Source organism: Stegostoma tigrinum, chromosome 8 (assembly GCF_030684315.1).
Source record: "Stegostoma tigrinum isolate sSteTig4 chromosome 8, sSteTig4.hap1, whole genome shotgun sequence".
NCBI classification, from domain to species: domain Eukaryota; kingdom Metazoa; phylum Chordata; class Chondrichthyes; order Orectolobiformes; family Stegostomatidae; genus Stegostoma; species Stegostoma tigrinum.
The window spans coordinates 42,269,120-42,285,585 of record NC_081361.1 but is presented as its reverse complement, the minus strand read 5'-3'; the positions used below and the strand labels follow the sequence as shown (position 1 = coordinate 42,285,585).

At 40.6% G+C, this 16,466-nt stretch overlaps 1 pseudogene; it reads right to left on the bottom strand.

The window, feature by feature from the left end:
* Positions 1-9,854: 9,854 nt before the first annotated feature.
* On the bottom strand, positions 9,855-11,482 carry LOC125456309 (DENN domain-containing protein 1B-like; annotated as a pseudogene).
* Between the last annotated feature and the right edge of the window lie 4,984 nt (positions 11,483-16,466).

The following is a 16,466-nucleotide window of genomic DNA, read 5'->3' as shown; positions in this document are numbered from 1 at the left end:
TGTCCTTAGTAATGATGATCGAGCACCATAGAGGAAAGTGCAATTCTTGGTTTGCAGCATTTGGAGTGATGCACAGGCTTAAACATTACACCAATAGTATGAACGCAGAAGGGGCATGGCAATAATGAGCACTTCCGCTTTTTCTATGATGCACTTGCACAGTAAGTCCGCATGGAGCCCAGAGCATAATTAGTGAGGTGAGCAGTGGAAGATTGTGTGAGAAAAGTTGACAGGAAACTGTGAAATTCCTGAAAATAACACCTAGCCAGAAGATCGGACAAGACAGACCATGTCATGAATCTCCCCATAAGGCCTTTGCAGACGCCAGCTTGAGAACCCACTGGTGTGAGATAACATATTTGCAGTTTAGGGGCAATAAGTCAGGAAAATTCAGAGGGGTCATGGTTACATTGATCTCAGCCATATGTCAATGGTGAATGGTAGTACTGATATGTTGAAAATGTCTCTGTAGGATTGAGCTTTTTTTAAAATTAAATGTCTATAAATGAACAAATTGTAATTGAAGGAAAGCAGTTCATTCTGTGAAGTAGTCTTGGCAAGTAAAATTATCTTTAAAAAAGCAATAAGTCTTGCTATCCTTACATCTTTTTTGAGATTGTGTGGCAATTTTCTTTGTTAGGGAACGGGTGCCAGCTTTGTTCTTTTCTTTTCCGGGTATTGTAACAGATGGGGAATGATTATCAGTTGTTTCTGCAAAGTAGAATTTGTATGCACAGAAAATATATTTCCTTTTATTTTTATTTGCGTGTGGTTACCTTGCTTTTCTAAGGATGTTAAGCGTGAATTGACATGTTTTGCTCAGGGGAAAATGCTATGTCACTTAATTTAGCTCCAGGCACCAGTCTCCAGAAATTTTAATTAAAAAACTTCTGGGCATTTCCAGTGCAGCCTGCATGGTCAGCCCTAACTGTATCAACAATAGGGCAGGTGTTCCAAGCATGTGCTAGGAAATGGAATAGCTTATGGTATGGCATTGAGGTAATGCCTTTGGAGTGATAAGCCAGAGGCCTAGGCCAAGGCTCTGGGGATATGTTCAAATCTTGCCACAGCAGCTGGTGAAATTTAAATTCGTTTATAAAATCTAGAATATAAACATGGCCTCAGTACGGTGACTATAAAGACATCATTGACTGTTGTAGAAACCCATGCAGTTTGCTAATGTCCTTACCTGGGCTGGCCTATGTATGACTCCAGGCTTAGACTCTGAAAACATCTAGGAAGTAAGGCAATTGGTAATAAATGCTGACGTTGCCAGTGATGTCCAAATCTCTTGAACAAATAAAGGAAAAAAAACATTTTTCATGCTGATTTGGCAACCAATGAAGCATTGGAAAATAGGAGTCAATATCTTTGCTTAATAAATCGCAACTGAACCTATGTTCAATTGCAAGAGGAAACACATTAACTCCCTTTAAAGGATCACCATTCAAATTTCAGATAAAGTGTTTTTTTACGTGAGTGAAGGTGCTGTGCCAGTGTTATCACAGAATTAATAAACATTTTTCTATTCATGAGGGAGTGGTGCTCTATTTTGTTAAGAGGGTGAGTGAAGTTGGGAGACCTGTCAGGATTAAACCTGTTTTCAGTGATGAAAGCTATAGTTGCAATCCAACTTTGAAATTGAGCATAGGCTTCAGGGAATGGGAGTGGGGAAGCTGAATGTAGGAGGACAAGGAAAAGAAAGATAGGGGCTCTAAACAGAAACCCCTACCCTCAAAATGTCTTTTGAGACCTCTGCTCCTACCTTCACTTCCATCATGAACAGTGTCTAAGATACTTTATTTCAGTAAAGACGTGTTGACTTTGTCATCGTCCATGCCTGGCCACAATCATAGCTCTCATTATCTCGGTCTGAGTTTCTAAGCAGCACTGAGACGTTGTTCAATTAGCAATGGTTCACTGCTTCTTATGGTTATGTGCAAGAGAGGTAAGTGTTTTCTACTGTACTTCAATGAAATGCCTGCTATACTTGAAGATCTGGAGTTATGTGAAATCTGTGAGAGGAGAATGTTCTGCTGCTCCATTGTCGGCTGTCTTCCTTCAGCCAAAACCATCCTATTCCAGTAGCTGCTTTATCGTGAGTACCCTATCTCTTAAAAAGAGCAGGATGCTTTTAAGAAGTGCATGTTTTGCAAGATATCTACATTGCTCGGCCCACTGCTCAATCTGTAGATAGTTAACAGCATGTTTTGCATTGATGACATAGTGCAATCTCAGTGATGAGCAGGCAACATGAAGGTGCCTGGACCAGACATGCGGTAATTGTACATTTCAATTGCTATGCCTGATATGGGATCAAACTGAACTTTTCCCCATATGAGTATGAATGGATGAAGAAAATGAAAATAATGGAATGCCGTTGCAGTGCACCTCAGTTTCTGTCCTCTCCAGTTTAGTCAACTAAATGACTGTTTTGTTCTAGTGCCTTCACACATTAAATTAGACATAATAAATAGTTTAATTATTAATGTTGCATCATCAGTATTAATAGTATAGTTGACACACACCACATGGGTACAATTCAAAATGATCACTAACAAAAATCTTACTGCATTCCTGAGAGCAATTCTATTGGAATGAGAATGGTCCTTCTCCCTTCATAAATGCAACATTATTGTCTAAAGTGAGCAAAATCAAATATGATAAAATTCACATAGAAAGACCTTATGATGTCTCAAAGTACTCCCTTACTTTTGAAGCACTGTTGAAGTGTAGTGACTGTTGCAATATAGAAATTTGCAGTCATGAATTTGTGTACACCAGAGCCACATAGTAATGTTAGAAAGAAAGATTTGCATTTGTATAGCATCTTTCATGAACTCAGGACATCCCAAAGCATATTACAGCCAATTAAGTATGTTTGAAGTGTGTCCACTGTTGTAATGCTGGAAATGTGCAGACAACTTCAACATGACCATGATATCTATTGCATTCCTGAGGGAACAAACCGGTCTGCAGCTTAATGTATTATCCAGAAGACAGTTCCTTTGTCTATTCTTCAGTTCCTCACCACAGAAGCTGAAGTATCAACTTAGATTATTAACTCAGATCCAGACACAGGATTTGAACTCAACCTACTGACTCAGAAGCATTGCATCACTACGCGAAGATTGATAGCAGTTAAAATCCACAGAGATAGTTAATCGGTCAATTGACTGTATTACACATGTTAACCCATTAGATGCCATGTGCTCAAGAAAAATACAATATCTCAAGACCACTGCCTTGTTTGCTTTCTTTCATGCTTCACCATTGTTATGCTGAAAACTCCAATATCAGAGTGATAAGCTCTACAAACATTAGGAATAACTCTTATAGGCATATTATCAGTACGTTTAAAATGAATCCCCAGAACACAATTTTACATGCATAAAATATAGAGCCTTACTCTTTAGGCTTCTCAATAAGGAAAATGTTAGTGCACACTTTTTCATATTGAGTTCCTTTAATTTTCACCAATACAATAAAAGCACATTTTAAACTGACCAAGAGTACTTTCTAATCAGTATGAGTCAGACAAAACTGTAGCTCAGTGGTTAGCACTGCTGCCTCACAGCACCAGGGACCCAGGTTCAATTCCACCCTCAGGCAACTGTCTGTGTGGAGTTTGCACATTCTACCTGTGTCTGCATGGGTTTGCCCCCCCACAGTCAAAAGATGTGCAGGCTAGGAGGATTGGCCATGCTAAAATGACCAATGTTCAGGGATGTGTTGGGTGGGTGCTCTGAGGGTTGGTGTGGACTTGTTGGGCCAAAGGGCCTGCTTCCATACTGTAGGGATTGTTAAAAAAAATGAACCATTCACCACAAGTTTGCATGTTTCCGTCTTGTCTGGTACCTCGACTAGCTGATTTTTCAGTCTCTGCCTCTTCTCTAATCATTATCACACCCACCTGTCTCACAATCTGTACCTTTTCCTAACAGCTTAATCAAGCACATAGACAACTCGGAATTATGCCTATGATCTTAGAACTTATGGTAGTACTTATAAAAAGTAACAAAGGTAAATGAAGCAAATTGGAGGAATAGCATTCATTTTTAAGCTTATCTAAACGATTTGTAGGCTACAAAATGCTGTAAACAATCTTCTAAAGTATTTAGATTTTCATTCGCTTTGCAGAAGAGTGGAACAAAATTAAATTTACATGATAACATGAACAGATCTCTCCACAAAATCACGGTACTAATGGCTGTGAAATCTATATAGTGCTGTGAAGCAATGTAATTAAAACACTGACTGATGTTAGAACTGAAGAAGAAACGAATCATTCTTGGATGAAAAGTAAGTCCCAAAACAGAAGGATTGGCTAGGTGGCTTCTAGAAGAAATTTGGTAACAATGGGCCAGCAACAGCAGAGGCTTTGGGATATTTGGCTGCCACTGAAATACACTTTGTTAAGTATCTGATGTCATCATTTTAAAAAGAGATTGTTGACTTGCTCGCCGAGCTGGCTTGTTTTTGTTCCGACGCTTTGTCTCCATGCTTGGTAACATCATCAATGAGGCCTCCAATAAAGCAATGTTGTTCTGCTCCGCTTGGAATTTATACTGTCCCATCTGTCTTAGTCAGTCGTGTCATTTCCTATTTTGTTCTTACAGGTTTGTACATGGGATCCAATTCTATATGTTTGTTGGTTGCATTATGGGTCGACAACCATGCCTCTAGGAATTCCCGTGCAGGTCTATGTTTGGCTGGGGCTACTACGGCTAACAACGTCACTTCATCAGAGACCACCCTGATGATGTTACCTAGCATGGTGATGAAACATCTGAACAAAAACAAGCCAGCTCAGCGAGCAAGTCAACAACCTCCCCTGCTACCCCAGCTACAAATCTTTGCAAAAACCTTGAAGATTATGATTTGTTTTAAATAATTCAAAGATTAACAGTTGGCTCAATTACTCTACCAGAATGGTTCAAGCCATCATGGAAGGTTAATCTATTATTATATGAAAAAAATCAAAACAAATTGACCTCCAAATTATACAATATAATTGTACAAAATTGTGTTACTTGTGTACATAAAAATATATACCCCTCTATTATGTGTTATTAAAATACTCAACAAAGGAATTTCTTACAAATCATGACTCCACACTAAAATATATTAGATTTATCTTCTACATCTCAGCCTCCAGCCATGATGTTGCTGAGCAGCTGGAAAATCTGATTTTGGCATGCACAGTTACTGACAGTTACAAACTAATTGCTCAGAACTCCCAATCTAATATGGCAAGCCGCATACTTCCAGTATGGAATGTCCATTACATTGGACTTTGTTAAATGGGTACAGCACAGTTCAATTCTTAGGTGCTTATGTCTTGATTTTGTGTCATTGAGTATATACTGAGTTAAAAAACCACTGCCTTTCCAATTGTGTAGCTCAGCCTCACCCAAGGAAATGCATTTAATCATTGAACAATGGAGAATGGAAAGGAAATTCTCAAAATTTCTGGATGCAAGAAGTTTTCAGTGATAAATAATTTATCAGCCCTGTAAGAATTCAGAATTCAAACTGGACTTCAATGTTAACATCTTTATGATAGGAACAGAGAATTTGATACATACATGTATATACAGAAATATTCACTTGAATGAAAACATTGAAAACAAAAGCATTACCCAGGTACCTCAGGGGTAAATGGACTGATCGGGACAGATAATGATATAAATTAGAGCCAATTAAATTAGATTCCTTGATCTGGATTGGTTAGCTGAGCTCATGACATCTATGACAGGGCAATGATATTCTAATCAATGCAAGTGGTTTCAGTGCTTGTTTCATGTGTAACCATGCCAGTGTGTTCAGTACAAGGAATTTATTGAAGTGAGCTTAAGATGTCTGTCTGAGTGTGTGTGCCTCATGGTAAAGGTTACACAACTATGGCACTTGTAGATGATTGCATTTCGATCTAAAAAAAGCTCCTTCTTATGAAAATAATTGCAGCACTATCATGTACATTTTAAGTTACCCAAACTACCAAATATATACAATGGTTTTCATGATTTAGCTGTTTGCTATTCCCATCAGTGTACACATATACATTACACATATGACCCTAAAATTGAGGTATCTCCCAATGGTACACATATTGGTCTTTGCCTGTTGAGATGGATTTGTTTGGGATAGATCAGTTTCTTTGATTTATTTGGTGATTGTCTTTGTTGGTCAGCCTTTCCATTTGACTGGGGACAGAGTGAAGATGAAGTGTAGTTTACCAATTGTTTGTGAAACAGACAAATTCTTTGCTCATGAGTTGAGGACCAGGGTCACGTATCACAATGTCTGGGATGCCAAAAGGCTGAAGTGTGCTTTAGACATTAGACAATCTCAGTGATAGTGGTTGAAGTCAGCTGGTAGTCAGAATAGTAATTTACCACGAGAAGGTAATCAGCTTCTGAAAGTGTAAAGAGATCTAATGTCAGCATCATTTTTAACCTCACTGGAATATCATGTCATTCTCTAATTTGCTTACCTTGATATTCACTACAAGTTGGCTGATGTGGTTCTTGATTTCATCGCTCATGTTTGGCCAGTACAACACATCATTTGCCCTCGTCAGACTCAATACAATTCCTTGGTGGCCTACATGATACACTTTAGCATCTCTGTTCTTAAATCCTTAGAAATAATGGCTCTTTTTCCTTTGTATAATATGCCATCTTGCACTGTCAAGTCATCTCTGTGTGTCCAATAATCTCTTGATGCTTTTGGGCCACCATTTCATTATCACTCCCTGAAATACTTCAAGATTTGCATCTTGTTGGTTAATTTGCTTAATATGAGAGAGATGATTGTCTGTTATATTCAATATCTCTGCTGGACTGATAACTTCAAGAGGAATGACAAGCAGCCACTTTATGTTGAATTTGGAAGATTTCATACTCTGTTGTAGCCTCTTATATTTTCTTGATGGGGAGACTTTGTTCTGCAATGTACATTGGCTTCCCTTGCTTGTAAGTTACATTCTTTGAAGGCACTTTGAAGCAGATAGTAGTGACTTGAGAAAAATGCTTTGAACCGTCATTTCGTTGGACTCAGCTGTCAATTTGTATCTTCCAACTAGGTTTTGATGAAAATGATTACAAGCAAAAACAATAGCCAGACATTCTTTCTCGATATGAGCACAGCATTGTTCCAACTATGTTAACACCTCAGATGTAAATGCAACTGTTTATCTGTTATGCATAAAGGTTGCTCAAGCTTCTGTCTCGTTGTCTTCATATTGCAGGTTGACTTCAGCGTGTATGTAATTGCACTCTAGTACTGGTGTTGCCATCATTAGATGCTTGATTTTAGTGCATGTTGTTTCTTGTTCTTTGCCCCAATACTATGGTACTTCCTTGGCAGTGAGTTTCCTAATGGTTCACAGTCTGATGACAAATTGGGATAAATCCAATAAATTGTTCCACTGTTTTTATATCACTGCTACAGCTCATACTTTCTCAAGATTGAACAAAGACCTTTTCTGTCAATATATGACCTGTGTATTTGATTCCAGTCATCTTTAACTGTAAATTCCATTACAGTTCCATTTCACATTCACCTAATGAGGTCTGTCGAGCAGTTGCATGCACTAGATGTTGATCGTGGTCAGCAATGGCTTCTTCAGGTGTGACTCAGCATCCATAAACTACCACCATAGCTTCCATTACAGAACATCTCTAACTATTTAACGTTATCTGAGTTAATCTAATAGAGGACAGCCGAGAGACTTCGTTGAAGAGCATTCTAGGAGATTTCGGCTCAGTCACCATGTGGAGTGAGCAAGAACTCCTCCCCCGCTCCCCCTGCACCCCAGGTTATAAGCAACAGGAAGGGCATCCAATAGAGGATGGTGGAGAGACTTGCTGAGGATCATTCCAGGATGGTGTCTGAGAGCCTTGCACTCCTCAGGGGTATGATTTCCAACATGCACAATGGTGGGGGGAGTTAGCAGGGATGGTGGGAGATGGTGGGGGTGCTGATGGGAGGTGGATGCCTGTCTCATCAGCCTGGACCTGGAGAAGGCCTTTGACAGGGTGTCGCACATGTACACATGAAATGTGATTTCCAAAATGGGCTTTGGGAAGTGTATTTACAACTGGATCCAACTTCTCTAACACCAACATCGTCAGCGCAATCTCAATCAATGGGCGAGAATCAAAGTTTCCCGATCAGATTCTGACTGAGGCAGGGCTGCCCACTCTCTCCTACCATTTTGTCTCTTGTATAGAACATTGCTGAGCTATCAGGAAGGATTTGAGCCTGAGAGGAGTGACTCCAGTGGAGGCCAGCAGGTCACAGCCTCCCTGTACATGGATGATGTCACCATTTTCTGCTCAGACCTGCTGCCAGTGCGCAGACACATGAGCATCTGCGACCAGTTCAAACTGGCCTTGGGAGCCAAGGTAAACAGAGGCAAGAGCAAGGTCTTGTTCTTTAGGAACTGGGCCGACTGATCCTTCATTCGCTTCACCGTCAGGACAGATTACCTGAAGGTGCTGGGCATATGGGTTGGAGGGGCTGGATGCACAAAATCTTGGCAGGAGTGTATCACCAAAGCGAAGCAGAACCTGGTCCTTTGGGAGCACCGCGCCCTCTCCATTGTGGGTAAAAACTTGGCCATCAGGTGTGAGGGGGTGTCAATTGGGAGGAGCTGTAATCAGGTTTAGATTAGATTCCATACAGTGTGGAAACAGGCCCTTCGGCCAACAAGTCCACACCGCCCTTTGGAGCATCCCACCCAGACCCATCCCCCTATAACCCACACACCCCTGAACACTACAGGCAATTTAGCATGGCCAATCCACCTAGCCTGCACACCTTTGGACTGAGGGAGGAAACTGGAGCACCCGGTGGAAACCCATGCAGACACGGGAAGAATGTGCAAACTCCACACACACAATTGCCCGAGGCTGGAATCGAACCCGCGTCCCTGGCGCTGTGAGGCTGCAGTGCTAACCACTGAGCCACCGTGCCGCATTGCCATTTCTGATAATCATTGCCTAATGACGTATTTTCAAGCATTTTCAGGTTTACACTATTTAGACACTAAAGAATCCTTGTTTCTGTGACACTTTTAAACAGTGGCAAAAAGAAATTCAGAAAGATGCCACGTTATGATTTCAGAGGACTGTGACACTTAATTTTAAGGCAGTACCTTTGATTATTTGGCATTAATTTACTGCATATTTCATTTATAGACATGGGTGAAAGAAACATAAATAAAATGAGTGTTTAACCATTTCAAAATGATCAACCACCTTGTAGATTTATTCAGATAATCCAGGAGGTTTGAGGAAGGCTTGAAATGTAAGGATTTGCAAAGAATAGTACCACTGTACCCTCCTCAAGTGCTTGTAATCTCAAACAACCCCATTTCATCCACTCAATGGTATATAACGTTATGCATGTATTTTATGTAGAGCATTCAAGAATTTAAATACTACAAGGCATGTGCCTCGTTACCCTCATTTGCTTGGAATAATACAGGGAAATCTCACTGACCCTGAAACAAAATTCCAATCTCCCCATGTGATGTAGAAACATCAATTTATTTCTTGTCTCTCTTACTTAAAATTGGTTATCTTTCAGCTGACAGCAGCTTAAGTTAAACTTTTGTTGTATGCATGCATTCCTGATTGCTGGTTTGTCAAAACAGTACTTCCATTCCAGGCAACAATTTGTAGTCAAATGTGAATAAAGCAGAAATGGTTGCAACAGTCCACTTCAGCAATGTATTAAAATTTAAATTTGAGAGAAAAATTTATGTTTGATTTTGCATAAAGCAGTCCATGTTCACTTCTTCTGCATTTAAAAATGCCAAGAATGCCTTTTGTTCCTGAAGCATCACACAATCTTTCAGTTTGTTAAATAGTTCTTTGAATGAGTTGAAGCTTACAGTACTCTTTTATCTGCACGCTTAATTCTAAGTGTTGGTGGTGGAGGCATCAATACTGGAAACACTGTGGCTAGTTCCAAATCTAGAACATAAACAGTCAATTTCTTGGAGTAGATCTATTTCGCTTGGCCCTATCAAGTCAGCCTCAAAATCTTCTTTCTCCCAGGGTATTAAAACTGACGTCTGTCTTGCTGTATTTTGATGCGGCTCTTCGCAAATACCAGCTTCACTGGTTAGTGCTTGTTTTGGCTCCTTTAGTTTGGCTGAATTGTTTTGCTTCTGGTCTGATTCCTGGCTGGAGGCTATAGTTGCCACCGAAGTTTTAAAAGATGAGTCACTCTTGAGTTTAGGAAAATGTGTCAACTCATCAACAAACACACGGGAGCTTTCATAAGGTGAAGCCTCAAAGGTGAGCGGGCATTTATCAACATAAAATGATTTACTGGGAGATGGCGGAAGGGGCCGTCTATGGACAACTGTATCATCTTGTCCCAAGTGCCAACTCAGATGATCACCATATCGTTCACTGAATTCAGAAAGGTTTCCCTCACTTGGAGTATTGGACTTGTTTGCAGCTTTGTAACTGATATCATCCATTGACTTGAAGAAATCAAGGCTTTTTGCAATACACAGCTTTCCTTGATCTGAACTGTGTGTACTGAGGGTATCTACGGTCTCTCCTAACAGATCCATCTGCCCTTGAGATTGTGGATCTTGTTCGGTCTGTTCAGAATCATCACTTTCGTCAATATAGGCACACACTTCTCCACTGTCTTCAGATGATATCTTGCTCGCTCTGTCTGCGTCATCTGCATCTAGTGGCGAAACAACCCCAGCATCCGATGACGATTGAGGGTGAATCCGTTTACGTTTAGTGGCCGGAAGCCGGTTCTGTAAAAGATCAGAGTTTGATCGCCTTTGCAGGTTTGCGGATAGACACTCATTATGATGCAGGTCTTCATCTTCAGTTGATTCCTTCTGTTTTAACGTGCTCTTCACTTCTTTGATCCCCATCTTAGCTTGGTTCTTAGCAAATTTGTACGCTGTTTTCATGGCAGGATTTGCTTTCGTCATCACTGTATTTGTCAAAGCTCCACCTTTCTTGACTGTGTGCATTCATTGCTGGTAAGATTTTGAATTTCCTCCACTATAGCCTCCTGCGGCTATCGCATCTTCGAAAACATCAGAAAATCCTTTCCCTGCATTTAACTTTTCCAACCTCCCATCGATAAACTGTTTGAAGAGCTGAAGTTGTACTGCGTTTTGAGGCAACTGTTTCATAATGCTGGACCGATGTGCAACGTAGCTCTCCTCGCAAAATGTGATCGGCTCTCCAGTGCTAAATTTACTGGAGGTAACGATAATACGTCGCTCATGCAGCATACTGGCATAAAGTTGCAACATGTTGTTGACATCCACAGCAACAAAATATTCAGTCATGTTTCTACTTTCAGGTATTGTGGGCAGTCTACTTGTATCAGGGGTAATGAAGTATAAACGCAGACTGAGATTGACCGGAGTATTTGGCACTGGTACATCGTGTTTATACAAAGTTTCTAAAATAGAGTTAGTCCACATTTGACAAGTGGGAATTGCTGAAAGACCTGTTGATGAGAGTTCAGGACCAGTGTGTTCCAGTAAGGTGGAGGGACAAGGATGGCAAGGTAAGGGATACTTGGATACTGAGGGAGGTTGTGAATTTAGTCTAAAGGAAAAAAAGAAGCATATAGATCAGACAGGACCCATGAGGAATATAAAGAAAGCAGGAAAGAACTTAAGCAGGGAATTAGGAGAACAAAAAGGGGCATGAAATCACCTTGGCAAGTAGGATTAAAGAGAGTTCCAAGGCATTAAAAACAAGAAGATAACTAGAGAGAAGGTAGGGCCACTCAAGAATAAAGGAGGGAACTTGTGCTTGGAGGCAGAGGGTGTGAGCGAAATCCTAAATAAATTCATTGCGTTAGTATTCACCCAGGAGAAGGAATGTGGAGGATTGTGAGATTTGTGTAGAGCGTGCTAATATGCCAGGGCATTTTGAGATCAAGAAGCAGCATTGGGTCTCTTGAAGGGCATTAAGGTGGATAAGTCCCCAGGCCCAGAGATATCAACTTCAGGTTTTGAGAGAAGCAAGACAGGAGATTGCTGATGTCTTGACCAAGATATTTGTATCCTCCTTCACCACAGGAGAGGTCCTAGAAAACTGGCAAGTAGACAATGTTGTTCCTCTATTCAAGAAAGGAAATAGGGACAATCCAGGAAACTATAGACCAGTGAGTCTCACATTGGTGGATGGGAAGCTATTGGAGAGAATTCTTAGGGACAGGATTCACACACATTTGGAAAAACATGTCCTAATTAGGGACAATCAGCATGGCTTTGCGTGGGGCACCCTGCTTGATCAATTTTTTCGAGGAGGTGACGAAGGTAGTCAATGAGGGTAGAACAGTGGATTTTGTCTACATGGACTTTAGGAAGGCTTTTGAAAAGGTCCCTCATGGTAGGCTCATCCACAAAATTAAAATGCATGGGATCCAACATGACTTGGCCATGTGTTATGCAGGGATCTGTACTGGAACCTCTGCTATTTGTGATATACATAAATGACTTAGGTGAAAATGCAGATGAATGGGTTAGTAAGTTTGTAGATATTACAAAGACCATGGAGTTGTAGATAGTGTGGAAGATTGTCAAAGGATACAGCAGGATATAGATCAGTTGCAGATATGGGTGCAGAAATGGTAGATGGAGTTTTATCCAGGTAAGTGTGAGGTGCTGCACTTTCGGAGATCAAATGTTAAGGCAAAGTATACAGTTAATGGCAGAAGTCTGAACAGTATTGATGTACAGAGGGATCTTGGGGTTCAAGTCCATAGCTCCCTGAAAGTGGTAATGCAAGTAGATAGCGTGGTAAAGAAGGCATATTGTATACTTGCCTTTATTGGTCAGAGAATTGAGTACAAAAGTCAGGATCTCATGTTGCAGCTTTATAAGATTTTGGTTAGGCCACACTAGGCCACACTGCATTCAATTCTGGTTGCCACATTATAGGAAGGGTGTGGAGGCTTTGGACAGGGTGCAAAAGAGGTTTACAGGATGCTGCCTAGATTGGAGGGAATGAACTATAAGGTGAGGCAAGAAAAACTTGGGTTGTTTTCTCTGGAGTGGCAGATGCTGAGGAATGACAGTCAGAACCATTCTCCCAGTGTTGAAATGTTTAAAATTGAGGAATGCGTTTAAGGTGAGAGGGGAAAAGTTTAAAGGAGATGAGAGGGGCAAGTTTTTTACACAGAGTGGTAGGAGCATGGAACACACTGCTGGGGTAGTGGTGGAAGTAGAAAGGATAGGGACAGTTAAGAGACTTTCCGATAAGCACATGAATATGCAGGAAATGGAGGGATATGGATCAATGGCAGGCAGAAGGGATTAGTTTAATTTGGCGTCATGTTTGGTACAACATCGTGAGCCAAAGGTCCCATTCCTGTGCTGTACTGATCTATGTTCTATGTTTAATATCCTTTTGGTAATGGTATTTAGTAAAGGGTATGTGTAGCCAACTGTAACTCTCAAAGGGCATCACGAACGCGGTTAGAAAACTGCTCCTTTCATTGAGCTTCACTTGCCAGTCATGAACCTTTGCTTCTTGGGTGATGAAGATTTTCACATTTGCATGTTGTGGCAAAATCCCTTTGACTGTAGCATGGGTTGTGATATCACTTCAGGGCTCTATTTCAATCCTTTGGGTTGATTCATACTCTCAATTTTCCAGGTTGTTTCACTGCCAAAATGCAGCAATCCACACTGTAGGAGCTGTCAGATTCTTGATTACTCCCTTTTTCCGGGCTCCTCCCTCTTGTGTTTCAGCCTGGCTTTGCGGGAATTGGTTTTCCGTTCTCATCTGCTTCAAGGTGATATTCTCCTGGAAGACAGCCTTGCCTTGCAAATACATCAATGTACTCCTCTGCCATTTCTTCTACATCAATGGTTTAGTGTACTGTGACGTGTGACAAATGTCTTTGGTACATTGAGGCTTATCACTCCAAGCTTTAAATTTGCCTTGTTGAAATAAGTGTCATATGCTATCTATCTATGATCCGGAACTCAAGATCCTCGATCATTTTGTTGCAACCATTCACAAAGTAACCTGTCCTCTTGGCAAGATGATGGTGCCATGATATAGCCTTAACCTTATTTTGAGGGTTTCCTTAATTTTTGGATCACCGCATTTAACCACTTCCTACAGGTCAATGAGGTCATGATGCACCAATATCTATCTGATACTTCATGTTGACTTGATGTTTTCCTTGTGCAGTCTTCATTCCCATAGTCACAAAGCATGTATCACTCAATAACTTGACTAAATCAACCTACTGACTGATGTAGAGTGATTCATCAGAACCTTCAGCTGACATATCTCCAATGGCCTTCTGCACTTGCTTCTTTTTAGCCATACATGTGTTTACAATGATTCGGCTTCTTGCAGTGAAAACACAGCTTTCTCCACAATGGCCATGCCTCTTCTTCTTTGCATTATGTCCTCTCTGGTACTTTCAAACTGCAATTTTTCTGTAATTGTTCTGTCCTGTCTACCTAGAGTATCTATCAGTGCAATGCTGGAAACCTAGTTTGTTTTGCCATTAATATCCTCAAGCTACAAATTCACAGCCTCAGCACGTCTGCACTTGTCAATTCTCTCTGGAATGTAAGTTTCTCTTGTCTCAGTTGGTGTGTTTTCACTTCTGCATCTCTTATGACTAATACAATCCTGTTTAAGGGGATCATCTTTATTTTGCAACTATTCATAGGTTTCTGCAAGCTGAGTTAATGATGGTACATATTAATCAATGATCTGTTTGTACATTATTCCCTCATTTTAAATATGTGTTGTTTTTCTGTAACATTCACTTAATGCTCAAAGCATGTCTCCAAAGTTTATAAAATTTCTGCCTTTTTTTTCTGCTCTGCAGCAAGATTTAGAGTGGAATATGTTTTGAAACAGTGATAAAAGTATAGTCACTTGTAACCATTCTGTGATAATAAAATGTGACGCTGGATGAACACAGCAGGCCAAGCAGCATCTCAGGAGCACAAAAGCTGACGTTTCGGGCCTAGACCCTTCATCAGAGAGGGTCTTCATCATGATGAAGGGTCTAGGCCCGAAACGTCAGCTTTTGTGCTCCTGAGATGCTGCTTGGCCTGCTGTGTTCATCCAGCCTCACATTTTGAGGCCTTGTTATCACATAGCTAGCCATTACACACTATCTATTGTTAGGCACTAACAGTCTCCGTTAACAGCTGTTGACCCTCTTCGCAAGATTGTTATCAACGGTTTTGTCTATCCAACTACTCTGCTCTCTACTGGGCTCTACCCTTTATCCTGTTTACTCCCTACACCCTCCCCCCTCCCTATCTTCTGCACATAAACCAACATTTTCATCGGTTCTGAGGAACAGTCACCAGACCCAGAATTTTAACTCTGATTTTTTTTCTACACAGATGCTGCCAGACCTGCTGAGCTTTTCCAGCAACTTCTGTTTTTGTTCCTGATTTACATCATCTGCAATTCTTTCAATTTTATTTACCCGATAAGAGATATTTGGGGGATGCAACTCCTGTGGAGGAGGAGAGAAATAGGAGAAGATTTAGGAGAAAGAGAAAGCTTTGCAAAATGCATTCAGTCCAAATGATTATTTTTGTATGCTTCAAATTTAGCTATACACATTTTCCTCGAGGGTAGTTCTGTGACTCATTGCCAAGAACGTCTTGTAACTGATCATCCAGAAATAATCTTGTTTGCACACATCTCCCCCTGCTGGTTATTCAGCATTGAAGCAGCCACGTACAGTTTTAAATACATTTTCCAAGGTAAGTTCACTTTAACCGAAACCGCTAGTGAGGGGTGTTGCTTCATGGAAGCATAATACAGTGCAGCACTGATGACTTGACTCCTACTCCCTTTAACTGAGACAACTGCACTTTGAGTGTGGAATCACTGAATTCAGCTCAATCTTTGCAAAGCAACTGTACATATTTAGTTCTTTCATGAACGGAAGTCATGCCAACTTAACTATAACTATGCCGGACACTGAGGAATGCTGAAATGCCAACATCGCTGCACAAGTGAGACAGAATCTGACTGTTTCTGTTCACTTGCTTGGTATCTCACTAAGTGCAGATTCAAAGTGGGCGGCATCCCCGAAGTGTTTCTAAGAGAGGGTTCAGTGAACTTAGACATGTCATCGTCAAAGGTTCAGCTCCACAAGTTTCCAACCTTTTTAATGTAATGGCATATAGTGAAATCAGGATGAAATATCTGCTACCTCCCTTCTTCATAGTCCAATCAAATGAAAGGGAAGGATGATTCCATTGATTTACGCATGATTGCCAATTGCTTTAATCGTAACTGTAAAAGGGGGAATTGGATGTATAAACTCTATAAATGAAATGAAAAAGAAATACAGAGCAATAGGAGTAAGGGAGTAGGAATAAATGACGATTCTTTCAAAGAGCTGACTCAGGCATAATGGGTCAAAAGGCTTTCCACTGTGCTGTACAAAAAGAGTTC